Raw genomic sequence first — 13,684 nt, forward strand, 5'->3', positions numbered from 1 at the left:
TTGATTTTTAGACTATAATTTTGAGCTGACATCTACATTGGACAATGTCTGGAATATTGAAAAAATATATTTATTTGGTTACTATTTCATACTTCTTGGCAGTTCTAATTTCATCTTATTGTCTACTTAAAAGTGTGCTTGCTATTCAAATCTCAGTTGAAGCTGTCATAAAGACTATCATCACAATAGTTTCTATAGTTTTCAGAGTTCTTGGCATTGAAAGGTGATGATGGCCCTTCCAGAATAATAAGTAAAAGTATTTTATATAAATTTTATGGCTCTGCTTTGAAGTAAATTTGACTTATATGCAAATTTGCTAATATTAACTTTTTTCTTTTCCTATTAACATAGTTAGTAAAAAAAATAATCCTAAGGCTGGAAATGCACGGGCATATACTTACACACATGTAGTGGTGAAAGAAATCTTTTTGAAAACTGAAAGTAAATTTTGACATGATCATTAACATATAAAAACATGTTTGTGTTATTCTCTAGTGTTTTAACATTCTCTACACTTAACTATTTTTCTAATATACCTGAAGATCTTTTTTTAAAACTTTTAATTATATTTTTTGCAGTTACAAGCAGAAAAATCAGTTAATAGATTTTTAATATGATATCAAAAATCAACTCCATATAGTACTTATTTCCAATCTTATTTCTCTAATTGTACTTTGAAATGGATACATTATTTGTTTTACATTTGTACTTCCCTTGAACCTCCTATTTTCTTTTAACTACTCTACAACAAATGCCAATTTTTTTTTCTATTCTTTTCCCTTTATCTGATTTTTACAGCAAATGATGTGTCATGTCTCTCCTGAAATTGACCATTCTTTTCAGAAAAGATTTTTTCTTTTTTGGCCTATGGTGCTACACTGAAAAAGTCACCCAGCTAAAATGAGTTACTTCATTTCCAAATAAAAACAATAGTGTTTTCATGCCTGCACTTATTATTATTCTGAGAATGTACTAATTTGTTACATCCAAGATGACGGTTCGTTGGGTCCGTGAAAAGGGCAGTGTGCCAACTACAGCAGGGAAGTAAAAGGACTTCTTTCATGGGAAGTAGTGGGACAGAAAGTAGCCCGCAGTTCTTGTGGGCATCAGGAGGCACGCTGCCAATGGAGTCATCCCAGTATCAAGATTTCCTGTGTTGGGTTCTGAATCAAGCTAAAACTATGATTTCACTAATGTCGGCCTGGGCGGTCAAATTTTCAAACTCGCTATTACGCTAAGGAACAACTGATAGATGTTTTATCCCCATAGGCACTGGCTGATGCGAAACAAGGATTTTGAATGTGTACAGTGCATTATTACTTTTGGTATTAAGCTTAAATAATTGTCTACTTACCCTGAGCTGGTAATAGCAAAATACAAGCAAAGGAGGACATTTTTACAAAGTAAAACTGCAAAACAGATTTATCTATATTACTATGGATTTTTTTTATTGTTGTTCTTCTCCCCTATTAAATTTGAATGATAATGAAGTTTGATTCTATACTTTTATTCGGCTCTAAACCAGGGTGGTCTCATAATTTTGTTTTACATGCATGACATTGCTTAAGGTCATTAGTTGTAAATCGTAGTACAAAAAGGCTGAAAATATATTCAGCACTTTGTAGTTTCCGAATACACATTTAAGAGCTGCTATGAAAAGTCGAGACCTACATGGCAGATTTTCTGGCACTGAATGGTCAATTTAGTGATGTAGATTAGTGAATCCAAACAGTAAGTGGAGAGAGACTATAATAATGCTTTGATATGTCCCTCTGTTGAAGCATATCCTGGTTGATCCATTTTCTGTTATTGTAATATTTTTCTTTGCTCTATGGCAAAATGCTCTCTACTTTCTTATTTTTTAAGAATATAACCCAGAAAAAGTTATCCATTTTAAAAAATAACTTTCATCTGCTTTTGGTACCACTTAATAAATGAAAAAAAAAGCAGATTTGGATTATGAATTGAGTTTTATTTTGTTTGATTAAAAAACTTTCCTTTGATAACATTTGCTTTTTGTTCAATATGTATTTGCTGAGTTTTTCTTTTATCATAAAGTTTTAATTCATGGTCCCTTTTATTTTGAAGGGGAGTGTACTTTAAGCAACATTTATACAGCAACCATTTTAATAATGATGATAATGTTATTTTATGGAAATCTTGAAATAGGTTTTACTCAAAGTTTGACTGACCTTGACTTGATATTTTGAGTCCTTTTTCATTTTTGTGACTAGGAAGTAAAAACAAGTTCTGCCTTTTATATTCTTCATGAGTTATGAATTTAATTTTCTTGACATCTTACTTCAAAATCAAGGGCAATATGTATTTTTCTTTTTAATTCCAAATGGAAACTGGCTGAATTCACAATAAAGACAACTGAAAATTGGAATTGTTTAAAAATTAAAAAAAAAAAATACACCGTTGTAGCAGATTTTAAATGAAGTAGGTTATCAAGTGGACTGCTAATTTTTGCCTTTCCAAAATGTTGGATATTTAACCCTCAGAATAATTAAATATTTGTAATAAAGCAGTTAATTCAAGCAGTTTATTGCTGTAATTTGCAAAAGTACATTGAGCTGCTTTCTTTTCAGCTCATTGATGGAGGAACAAACATTTCTTTAATAAGACTACAGCACATTCTAATTTTGTTGCAAAAGCTTAGATAAGGATCAGGCCCCCTCTGAATCACTGCATTGACCTATGACATTGAAAGTGCTGAAGCTCTTTGGCAAAAGAAGAGTTAGACATTCATTATTATGCACAGGACTTTCCAGTTCTAAAGGGGCTCTGTGCTTTCTCTCAGATAGACTTTGTTTGTTGGAAATGAGAACTGTATTTTGGCAGCAAAGGACCAGAACTGAAGCTACTCTGCAGGCAGAATCATTATGACATAATCCTTCATTAATCCTCATTCTCTATTAATAGATCATGCAGAAGTTTTCCTTTAGTTGATCATCTTCATCAAGGAGCTATGGAAAAGCATTACCAGTGAAATGCCCACCTCTGGTTTTAAGACTGTTTGTTTATATCCATCTTTATTAGTTGCAAAGATTAATGGTGAAAATAATCTCTTAGACTTTGCTTGGTATACAAACCACATATGAGGACCTAAAAAATCTGATGTAACTGAATTTTCATGTTTTGGGGGTAAAACTCACCTGGAAATAAAGCATAGCACTTAACAATAAAAAAGAAAAAATTATCAGGCTAAAATTTGTTTCTGGTGAGATAAAGGGGTTCTAGTCACAGAAGCACGGGAATAGTAGCTAAGCAGCCCAACTTCCCATATTGCTTAAGAAAACAAGTTATCATACAAAATATGTATTTTTCTAACTGTTACTTAACAGATTGAATTACTCTTGAGATGCTCAACTTTTCATGGTGGGTGGTGAGGGTGCATCTCCTTTAGAAGGATACATATGTGCTTGTTTTTGTCCAAATTATCTGCCCAGATCAGACGCTGGAGCTGCGACCTTCCAATGTAAGATTTTTATCATATCCTTTTACAGAATTTGGGGACTCATGTAAAATGTATTTAGAGAAAATAAATAAATATCACTTGTTGTTTTCATATACACCCTTGGGGTCTTGATAAGCCAAAGTTCTCACAGAAGGTCTGGTTCATCAGTTCAGCCTCACCATGAGCCCCATGGCCTGCTGCTGTCCCTGACACTGACACTAGGCACCACGTCTTTGACTCATCTTTGTTGATAGACCCAAAACTTCATTTGAAGGCATAGTTTAGGAATATTAGGAGGAGATTTTTATGATATTTATTTTACATTTAGTTGACAGAATTTAAATATTTTAAAATAAAAACTATCCGTAGGGAGATGATTCGATTAAGCAGTATGTACCGTTCCTAGAGGAGTATGCTGGAAAAGCTTTCTCTAGGTTTTGCAGGTGATTGTTCTGGTAGGGGTGTGCTCATAGTGTTTAGTCATTAATGGAGACTGTGCCTCCGTTGGAACTGGCTAATAGGTCCAGATTGATCCCTCATAGTAATGTCACTAATACTTGTAATACTAGAAAATATGCATGCTACCAAAAAATTGTAGGAACATATTTTTATGTTGTCTGGCACATATTTCTGAATTAAAAACTCACAGAAGTTAAGAAGTTGTCCACAGACACACAAATTGTAATTGTTTAATTTGGCTTTTAATCTAAGCCTTCCCATCTTTTAATGATTTTATGTATAATCTGCAGTAAAGAGAACTAGGATTTATTGAACAACTGTTATAAATGGACCACCTCCCTAGGTCTAAGTAAATTTCAAGGCTAATAGTCTAAGCTAATTGAAAGAGAGTCACCATAGAACTGTAAGGTAAAAGCTGTACTTTCTAGGCCTTTGATGTTCAGGTTGAATTGGAATCTGGGTTTGAAAATTTCTACAAGCTAAACCAGAGATGGTCAGGGGACACTCCAGGCAAGGCCTAAAAAAATCAAAATGTGACCAGTGTTTTAATGCAGTGGCTCGCCTTTTGTTTATCAGAATTGCTGGTGGTGGCTGGTAAGGCAACATAGACAATGCATAATATTCAGCCCTCAAAAGGACATTTTCATAATACTAAATGTTTATACTCAAGAATCTACCAGAAAAGTACTTGAAAGTTACCGTAGTCAAGCCAAGACCTGCAAACCTGGAAAGCCAGTCAATATCACCATAGTGGGCAGCTTTTCCGAAATGTTTGCCCAGATCTTAATTTATTTGCTTTAACCTGAGATTTTTGTTGACAGTAATAATATTTGACAATTAGTTTGTATTTAAGAAGATTTTACACAACAAAAAGTATGGTTGCATATGAAGAAAATAGGATTAAGAAATGTATTTCAAATTTAATAAAAATGTGGATCATGGCAATTTGATATTGGCTTTTCTTGATGAGTTTTCCGGTGTGTGGATTTTGAAGTGGGCACAATGCTCCCTATCAGATCATTTCAAATTGCTCCTGGACAGAATTCCTCCTCCTCCTCTGTATTATTTTTTTCACTGCTGCTGTAGTAAGTCGCCACAAACTTACTGGCTTAAAACAACACAAATTCATTATTTTACAGTTCTAGAAGTCAGATGTCTAAAATGAGATGGTAAGGCTGTGTTCCCTCTTGGGGGCTTTAAGGAAGATCTATTTTCTTGAGCTTTCCATCTTCCAGAGGCCACATAAATCCTTTTGCTTGTGACCCGTTCCCCCATCTCCAAAGCTAGCAGGCAGCATAGCATCTTCGAATGTCTTTCTCTATCTCTCAGCTTCTATTGTCACTCAGCCTCTGTCTCACTCTGACTTCTCCTGCATTGCTCTCATAAGGACCCCGGTCATTACCTCAGGCCAACCAGGCAATCCAGGATAAACTCCCCATCTCAAGACCTTTAACCTGATTACTTCTGCAGAACCCCAAGGTAATATTCACAAGTTTTGCGTATTAGGGTGTGGACATCTTTGATGGTCATTACTATCACATCCCCTGACCCTCTGGGGAAGAATAGGGGACTGTTTTTCATTTCCTTGGGCATCAAACAGTGCTGAGATCTGTGGTTCCACACCTCTGCTGGGATGCTTTTTAAAATCCTTATGCCCAGGGTATACCTCAGACCTATTATATCAAATTTCTCGGGGTGCGTCACAAGGCATCAAGTATTTTTAAAGCTCCCCAGATGATTTTAATGTGCAATCAAGGTGGATAACAACTTATTTAGAAGCCTCTTTTTCTCTCTAAAGACTCTCCTGGGATTTGGCTAGGATATATGAAAGCATTTAAATTTTATCAAACTGAATTCAGATTTTGTTGAGAGACAGGCACAAATTTCTAGGAGAATTTATATTTTAATGGCTCAATATTTGTTAGTTTAGACCAGCTTTAAAGTTTTATACTCAAAAGGACAGGATAAAGAAAACTTATTCTGTAAGTATCTAGTTCAAGTACTATTGGTTTAAATTAATCTATAGATGAATCTTGTATTCTTTAAATGTGTAAATTAAAAAGCACTTTTTAGAATTTTTCCTGTAATAGTGTGAATTCAACTCAACATCTCACATGCTGTTTCAGCTGTAAATCAATGATACTGAATGTAAGCTAATATTCTGGGCTTGAAATTGGCTTAATAGTGAGTTACGTGGACTGGAATATAGAATAATTCCTACCTAATGTGTCATCACTTAAAGTTTACTTCTCCACATAGCCAGAAGAATCTAATGATTTAGGAGGGCTTATTTTGGTTGAAATTTGAGTGTTCAATTTATATGAAGTCACTGATTGGTCAAGACCTTTAGCCACAGCATGCAGAATCTTGACTCTTCTAATATATACATTACGAAATAATGTATATATTCTTAATTACTCCAGATAATTACTCTTAAAAAAGGAGAGAGACAAAGAAAGTTGAGATTATTTTTACTCCATGGACTGAATGTTTGCATTGTTCATACGTTTTTACTGGTTATTTTTAAGATTGGAGAAGAAGATCATTTGTATACTGGTCTCTATTGAGGATAAGAGTTTGGGAGACAGTTACAATGTAAAATGAACATGAGCCATAAAATAGTCACTTGGTGTTTATGTTTTGATGATACAAAGACAACAAGGAATATAGTGGCTGCATTTTTCAGATGAGGACAAAAAGTCTAAGGAACAATATTTGCCCTACTTCTACACTGATGAGAAATGTAGAAAATATTGCATACATATTACATTACTGGATTGCATAGAACATTTTCACAGCTTATGAGGGCAACAAATAAAGCCTATGAAATCAAAACTGCCTTCTAGAATACTCCAAAAGTAAGCTTGAGTCTAAGTCATTTGTTAGATTCTTGTTCTTACTTTTCATAATGGAAAATATTTATTGATAATAAATACCAGTATAAGAAATAAATAAAATTATGTGATACCAAATTTCTCAACTCTGTTGTGTATCAGGACCAAGGAACATGTTCATTAGAATTTTTGACAAACACTAAAATCACTTTAAAAAATCCCACACGTGGAAGCTGTTAAAGTAATACATATGTAATAACTAATAGCTACAAGTAGGCACTTCAAGTTACTTCATTTAATTACACCTCACAACAGCTATTCAATATAAATAAAAATAATACTCCACTTTACAGATGAAAAACCTGAGAACTAGAGAGATTTAGTAACTCTATCAAAATCATACAACTAATAAGTGGCAGAACCAGGAGACACATCCAAATGTGATTCTTAACTACTCCAGGGCACTTCAGTTCAAGCTAGTGCAGGTTTTAACTAACTTGTGCTTTGGATTCACATGATCCCAGATCAGAGTAGAGAACAAGCATAGGCCAAATCTTTGTGGCCAGTTTGTTTTGCAGGACATAGGAGAATAGAATGAGAGATACTCCTCCAAAAAAAAAAAAAAAAAAAAAGGTGTTCAAGAAGTTTAATTTTTCATTTGAATTTATATCAAGTACTCATTTAAACCATTCTCAAGATTATATTGATTCCTCTTTGTGTGTGTCCCACTTTGAAAATTCTCATCATTTGGAGGTAAATTTGTTCCATTTTATTATTATCCTATAGAGGAAATATCTAAATTTTATTATTATAGATCACTGTTTCTCAGCCTGTTCTTCTAATTGCAAAGATAAGAATTCCTTCCTTGTAAAAAACATTTTTCCTGGATCTCACTTTAGAATGCCTGAACCAAACTCTTTGGGGTCACGGCCTGGGGAATCTGGCTTTTCTTTTGCAAACTCACCAGGTTATTTGTGGTAGAAATGAATTTCATTTGCTCAAAATCTAGATTTTGAAATCAATGCTCATTACGATGATTTAGACAGACAATGCAAAGCATCAGAGAGGTAGAAAAATGGTGAGGATATACTCCATATTCTATTCTCCTCTATCCCCATTTCTTGCTAACTCCCTCCTGCCCCTTTCTCCATTCATCAAACATGAGATGAAGTTTCCACAGTGTGCAGTCACTGGGCTGGCCTGAGATATTGCCAAATAGTTCAGGAGAGTGCATACTTCATCCCTGCTTTTGAATACTAAAGAAGGCCTGCTGTAAAAAAAAAAAAAGGTGTTTGTTATTGTTATATTCAGTGTTTTCCAAAATATTTACCCACAGAACCCTTTCTTTAAAGAATACGTGCTACTCCGGAAAGCACTGTTAGAAAAAGTGGACATGACAATGACATTATTTACATATCAAAATGCAATCAATAGCTGGTGGAATTCACTGGTGATGCATTCATTGCCTTTTTAAAACCACTGTTGCTTAAGCTAGCTCTTGGAAGACCTCACGCGTATTAGAGGCAATCCAGGTATTTGTGATACCAGACCTTATGTAGCCAAAAAGGATTCTTACTTCAAAGTTTCTACTTCTCTTTAGAAAGGCGTAAATTCAACTGATTCAATTATTCTGTTATAAATTTAGGCAAATAACTCAGTATCTTCATCTTGGTCTCTGTCTCATTGCTATTTTTCACCTTGCCTTTATTTGTTGCTTAATTATTAAAGCATAATGGGTACTTAAAACGCACACAGCTCAAACAAAACCATACAAAGTATACAGTGGAAACCAAAATTACACCTCATTCCTACAATATCAGTTCTATTCTTCAGAAGTATTTTTGCATTTTTCCCATATTTTCCCCCATATTTTGTGTGCAGTTTTTTTATTTGTAAATTTTAAAATATTTTAAACGTCTGGGGAAATAAATATGTATAATGTGTAATATATGTCATACATGATATGACTGTATATTTTTACAAAGATGCCATCATATACTAGTCTAAAATTCACTTTTGTCTTTTCAATATATTGCCTTAGGCTTCCGAAGTTCCCTGGAAATAAGGATTTTATGTTCCTAATGCACCTCACAATTTTTAAAGTGCGTTGCCATGAACTGTGTAATAACAGTTACCTGGACCTAGTCTTAAAACAAGTTCTTTCCCAAATATCTGGGTACCACTTGGTTAGTTAATAATGTCTTAGCACATTATTATATGAGAATGTTTTCTCATGTAATAGTTATAAATGTGTCACACGATTTTTATAAACAGCTTCTATAGAAACACATTTTTTGCAAATCACTCAGTAAATATACTACAAGATATTATTATTTAAAGGAAAACTGGTATGAATTTTATTTTACACTAAGAAGCCTATTGGAAAAATAAATAATTGCTCTCTAATTCATGAGTTTAAGTTATCCAAATTTTTATAAATCAATATGTGGACTTTGTGGAGAATTTACGACCACCCAAATATGATAACAGAATTTTACTCTTCAAGGTTTACATTCTTTTCATTTGCAAAGTCATGATCAACAAGATAAGTAAAGCTAAATAATTAAATAAAAAATAATGTTCCTTGCATAGTACTATCTCTTTCCCTTTTTTTTCCCACTTGGTAAGATAGCAAATGGAGAATATTTTTAGTTTATTTATACTGAACTGTTATTTGGCAAAATTAACATTTAAAATAAAATATTCATTTCAAAGGATTAGCTATCATTACATTTAAAAACTGGATTTGCAGAAAGCAGACTGGTGGTTGCCAGGGGCTGAGGAAGTAAGAGAAGTAAAGAGATGTTGGTCAAAGGGTACGAACTTTCTCTCAGTGGATAAACAGGTTCTGGGGATCTAATAATGTACAGCATGACTAGCAATAAATGTTAACTAAATTGGTTGTGGTAATCTTTACATAATGTACACATATACCAAATTATCACAGTGTACAACCTGAATATATTCCATTTTGTTTGTCTATTAAACATTTTAAATTTTTAAAAATATAAAAAATAAAATGTATTACAGTATTTTGTAAAATAAAGTGAATCATGCATTTGATAAAAATACTCAGGTAGTAAAGAAAGGCTAAAAGTAAAATCTCTTTCTTCCAATCCCTCCTCCCAACAAAGAGTGCCACTCCCCAGAGATAACTATGGTTAGTAGTATCTTGTATTTATCCTTTCCAATAAAAATGTCTATCAAATAGCAGATATATATATATACATATATATATATATATATATATACACACACACACATATGCATATACTTTTTATTTTTTATTGATTCCAGGGTACCTGTGCAGGTTTGTTATATAGGTAAATTGCATCTCATGGAGGTTTGGTGTACAGATTATTTCATCAACCAGATAATAAACATAGTACCTGATAGGTAGTTTTTGCTCCTCTCCTTCCTCCCAACATCCACCCTCAATTAGGTCTCGGTGTCTGCTGCTCCTTCCTTTGTTCCTTATATATTCAATGTTTAGCTCCCACTTATAGGTGAGAACATGTGGTATTTGGTTTTCTGTTCCTACATTAGTTCACTTACGATGTGGCCTCTAGCTCCATCCATGTTGCTGCAAAGGACACGATCTCGTACTTATAGCCTTTTTATTAGTTCCTAAACAGGATCATACCACATGCACTGTCCTGAACCTTGCCTTTTTTTACTTAATACCTTGTTCGAACTTTTATCTTATTAGCATTTACAGATTTACTTCATTTAAAAAAAAAAAAAACAACACTTGACATCCCTCTTTGACTTCACTGTAATTTATTTAACCTAGCCCCTCTTCTGGGACACTTGGGCTGTTTCTCTCTTCTGGCTATTAAAAACAATGCTGCAATAAACATCCTTATGCATTTATTTTAGCATGTTGTTTGAAGAATACCAATGGTACAAATTTCTAGCAGTGATAATATTACTTGCATAGATTAAGATGATCAATAGTACTCAAGAATCAAAAGCATGTCAAGAAGCAAGAACTCTCTAACACGGGTAGTGTAAGTGGAAATTGGTACAAACTTCTGGAAGGGCAATTTGATTATGCCTTAACAAAATTTGAAATTCATATATAATTTCAACCAGAAATTTCAGTGTCAGAAATTGACCTGATCAATACATAAGATTATTTCTTATGAATATACCCTCCTACATTACATCTGTGCAGCTGTAGAGTTAAGAGTATTAGAGCTGGAATGGAATGTAGAAATTATCTATTCCAATTTCTGAGGCCCAAGGAGGTTAAGTTACACAGTGAACAGGTGCCCAACAGAGAAATTCTGCACTAGCTGCTAGATACTTCAAAGGGATAGACAATTAGACACATCCTTTTTCTCTCAGGCCTCCATCTCATTGGTCATAGTTACTATATTGCTATCTCTCTTCCTTGCTGTGTCTGTCCTTGTGTTGTTTTGTTAGATTTTTATCAAAGGTGTGGTTCTGTAGGTTTCATGTCCCAGGAAAACGTTTCACCAGAGGACAGGTCCATTCAGTATGATTGAGGGCTGGGGAGAATAAAAGAGTAACCAGGGTGTTAAGCCTTAAGAAAGTGAGTTAGTGGCCTGGTATCTGTCCTTTATAGGTTGCTAAATTAAAAACCATTTTTTGAAAATACGCACAACACTTGTGACACCAAATATGTGGGTTTTTCCTTCACATTAAGCAATTATCCAACTCTTGGGACACCAACTGGGTGTCCTACAATTCAGTTCTGACTTTATCTGGAGTGAAAGTAGATCCCACAGGTTAAGAGCTAAGTCCTATGAGACTGCCCACCACTTCAGACACCAAACACAAGTCCCAAGTTGTCACCTGTACTCTGACCAACCAACTATAAATTGTTCGTTCCCAAACTCCTTGATAATTTGCTATAAGAGCTCATAAAACTCAGGGAACATTTACTTCTGATTACCAGTTCATTACAAAGGCTATTATGAAGGATGCAGATGAACAGCCAGCTGAAGAGGTGCATAGGGTGAGATCCAAAGTGTTCTGAGCACGGCAGCTTCTGTCCCCGTGAAGTTGGGGTGAACCACACTCCTGGCACATGGATGTGTTCAGCAACACAGAAGCTCTCCAAACCCTGTCATTGAGGGAGGCTTCATCACAGAGGCATGGTTGAATATTCACTCACTCTCCATTCCCTCACACCTTCTGGGAGGATAAGGGCAGGGCTGAAAGTTCCAAACTTCTAATCATGGCTCAGTCTTTCTGGTGACCAGCCTCCATTCTGGATCTATTCAGAAAATTCAAACAAAAGATGCTCTTATTACCTAGGAAATTCCAAGGGATTTAGGAGCTCTGTGTCAAGAATTGGGATCAAAAAACAAATGTTAGATGAAAAGAAGCTCCTAGCACCCCTGTCACTAGGAAATTACAATGGTTCTAGGAGCTCTGTGCCAGGAGCCAGGGGAAGAGACCAAATATGTATTTCTTATTATGTCACAGATGGGAATTCAAAACAAATAGGGGTCAAGGGTGGTATCCTTAGTGACCAGGACAGGTCCTGATCCGTAGTGACCTTCATTACTCCAAAAAGGAAAAGCATCTACCAGTTTTGTAAAACACATAATGAGTCACAGATTTCCACAGCTAGCATCAATTGACTGGTCAATAACTTTATGTCCATGTATTTTAAGACTTAAAATCTTAATACTTGTTATATATGGCAGAGTGTAAGCTGGACATCAACAGGCAATTCACATACAAAAAAGGAGTTACTAACAGAAAATGATAGAATATTAGAATAAAATAATTAGAAAAAAATGACAATCTTGAAGCATCATTTTTTCTGTCCAAGTTATCAAAGTTTATCTTTTCACAGTAATATTTCAGGTTATTGAGATTTTTTTTTAAATAGGTGCTTATTTGGGTAGACGGGGGAAACTTTGAGAGCACCGTTGACTGCACAGACTTAAAAACTGAAACATTTTGGTCCAATAATTTTGCTACTAGAAATTTAGCCTAGAAACATCATTCAGAAAAAGAAAGTTGCTATAAACACTGGGATGTTCCCAACAACCTAATTTTTTGACTAGAAAAATTGGAAGATGCCTAAAGTCCAATAAATGAAGAGTGGTGAGTAAAATTGTAGTAGGTCAAACAGATGAAACATTAAATAGATGATGATTATCAAAGCCATGTAACTTAGTAAGCAAATATTGTCATACATTTATAAAATCAAGATGTGAAATTGTGCATACACTAGTATTGATAAACTTAATGGATGGCTGTGTATGAATAAGTTCCAGAAAGGAATATATAAGTACATACACACACACAAAGTAGACTTTGTATTATAATTTTTGTAATATTTTATTTGACCAACAATAACAAAATTAAGCAATAAAAATAACAAAACAAAAAGACATATGAATATTTTTACTTTTCATAGGTTTTCTCCTGTTGCTTCTGTACATATTCTTGGTTAGTTCCACCTAGAATGTGAAAAAGAGGAGAACTGTTTTGCTCAATACATACAGTTTTAGGGAGACAGTCTCAGAATTTGAGTACAACCCCAGTGCACTATCTTAATTCATTCTGGAATGAGAGAAATCTAATGATGTAACAATAGAATCAAATCAAGTAAGACTTTAAAAATGGTTACTTTTTTAAAATGCAGGAAGATGTACAATTTCAAGTTTCAACATTTCCAATGACAGGAAAGTCACTACCCCACAAAGCAGCATACTCAATTTATAAATAGCTATTCATTCATTCTACATGTATTGAGCCGATTTTCTGTTTAGAATAATCGAATCGAAAGCAACAAGACGGAAAGCAGGAAGATCAGTTAGGAGACTCTCTATTTAGTATAGGTGAAAGATAATGAGGCCCAAACTAAGTCAGCACCAGGAGAGAAAATGAAAGAACAAATTTAAAATATATTTGGAAAACAGCTCAATTAGACTTAATGACTACC

This window comes from Pan paniscus, chromosome 2 (genome assembly GCF_029289425.2).
Source record: "Pan paniscus chromosome 2, NHGRI_mPanPan1-v2.0_pri, whole genome shotgun sequence".
NCBI classification, from domain to species: Eukaryota; Metazoa; Chordata; class Mammalia; order Primates; family Hominidae; genus Pan; species Pan paniscus.